At 35.0% G+C, this 2178-nt stretch overlaps 1 long non-coding RNA gene across 2 annotated transcripts; it reads right to left on the reverse strand.

Moving 5' to 3' along the window:
* Positions 1-569: 569 nt before the first annotated feature.
* On the reverse strand, positions 570-1966 carry LOC105120089 (uncharacterized). 2 transcript variants are annotated; one of them, XR_841255.1, is made up of 3 exons: positions 1860-1966; positions 1444-1747; positions 570-1344 (listed from the first exon to the last, which is right to left on the reverse strand). It is a non-coding gene; the product is annotated as an uncharacterized LOC105120089 (long non-coding RNA). The 2 variants fall into 2 exon arrangements; XR_841254.1 differs by having other exon boundaries at positions 570-1200; positions 1316-1344; positions 1444-1966.
* Positions 1967-2178: the final 212 nt, after the last annotated feature.

Consider the following 2178-nt stretch of genomic DNA (forward strand, 5'->3'; position numbering starts at 1 on the left):
AAAAAAAAAAAGCATCAGCATGTAATACAACATCTAGCATGGAAATCTAATGTAGGCCGGGCTTTGTGAGACTCTCTTGGGCGATGATTGGATGAATCTATCTTCAACTGCCATGCATCTTAGAAGGCTTGTTTTGCTACATTATCTGTTGCAGGGCTACAAAAGGCAATTGTCGAAGGCGGGGAGTTTGCCTTAAGGTTGGGCAACTTTCTACAACCGGACAGTTAATCTGGACAGGAGATGGCATAAACTTGGTCTCGGCTATCAGGGGGATGATGGACAGGACGAGATTGAGCAGGCAGTGGTATTACGCTATGATGGAGTCATGAAACCATGGCTGGATATTGGTATTGGGAAGTACAAGACTTACGGGCTGCCTACCTATCCATGTTATGTGGTGTACAACCACCTTTTTTATAACTTTTAAAAAATATTTTCATCCTAAATTTTTTAGAAAAATATTTTTTAAAAAACCAACTTATTTTTTTTTTAATTAGAAATTTTTTTTCATTAGCTAACTTTTTTAATATCAAATAAATATAAAAAAATTTAAAATATAATTTTATAATTGTCAAGAAACAAACATGTCTGTAATATTAATTTGTAAAATCTTGCGGTACCCTTCGCTTGTTCTTCTTCGGTATCCTTGTAGTTGCACTCAGTCCTGAAACATTTTGCAACGCATTATCTGTAAAACAATCAAGGCATCTCTTTGTACAGCAATTATTTACTTGGTCAGTGAGAGGCTATTATGCTTAACAAGCAACTAAAGTAGTTTCCAACTATGTGCCACAAATCAATTAATCAGATCACAATTTCCCGTGTTAGGTGCCCAAAGGAATCAAGTTTTACAGTCTATTGACTTCTCTCTGTACAAACTATAAAGGGAACCAGGCATTAGCTTGCTTCTATAAAAACTGCATTTTGAATAACTTGGTTGGTCTGAATCTTGAAGTAGCAAATGAACATGTGAATGAAAATGTTAGAAGCAAGGAGAAAAAAGAAGCAGCCATATCCTTCATTTATTTATTCATTTTTTCAGTTTCCATTAAGTTAACGCCTAACAGGAAAATGTGATCTCATTTCTCTTTCTCCATTAATTCATCACATCAATTCTAGAAATTGATAGACCTGATTACTAAATCTGCATTTTTCTTTGACTTGATAATCAGCTCTGCATTACGCTGCTCGTTGTCCTATCTGCAGATGAATTTAATTCCACGTTACATTTACAATCAAGAAAGTAAGATTGATGTAGAGAAACCAGCAATCCAAAAAAAACCAAGTTTGAAGATGACAACAAAGTGAGGCTTACCCGCCATTTTGAAACATCTGGAGGCTTTCCTGTTAGACAACATGGAATTAAAATCACAAGACTTTCTTTCCTTTCCCTAGTAGAACTGTAGAAGCAGTGAACAGTAAAAACAGAAAATGAGGCCATGCCTTGTAAAATGTGTCTCTTTAAAACTATATGCCTTTCTGTATATAAGTTTCAAGAGTGATAGCTGACACTGCGATACATTTGAAAAAGTTTCAAAAACAAAAGCAAACGACCATGAAGCAAGCTTAGCCTCCATTGCATCAAGCTCGGAACGATATAGATGGAATCCACCCATGGAACTACAAATGATAAAGAAGCAAACATAAATATAAATCATTCCTAATAATTTACAATAAAATTTTACTGTTTGTTTACTTAAAATTCAATCACAACATCAGGAATCTCTCTCTTTTGACTGCCCGAAATCTGATACCACAGATAATAAAAATCCAAATTTACATTATTACATCATGATCTTTAAAAATTTTCAGAAAAAATGTTAAAAAACACAGAAGAGAAGCACACTAAGATATATTACAGAAGTAGAGAGCAGATAGAAATCGAACGCAGGCCATTTATGAATGGGAAAAAAAAACACAGAGAAGAACAATAAAATATAATAAAAAAGTAGAAAACAGATAGAAATCGAACGCATGAAGACCGATTCTGAAAAGGAACGGATCAGCAGCTCCTTTTTCATGATTGCAACAAGGAGGAGACAAAGTGAGAGACCTGTCGACGAACACGGATAGCTGGTCGAGGTTGTCGATAATGAAGAGACTTCAATAACTGCCACATGTCGCCAAACTGAACACGGATGACTGATAATATTGGAGTATAGAATGAAGAAAACTACT

Source organism: Populus euphratica, unplaced genomic scaffold, assembly GCF_000495115.2.
Source record: "Populus euphratica unplaced genomic scaffold, PopEup_1.0 scaffold4773.1, whole genome shotgun sequence".
Taxonomy (NCBI): domain Eukaryota; kingdom Viridiplantae; phylum Streptophyta; class Magnoliopsida; order Malpighiales; family Salicaceae; genus Populus; species Populus euphratica.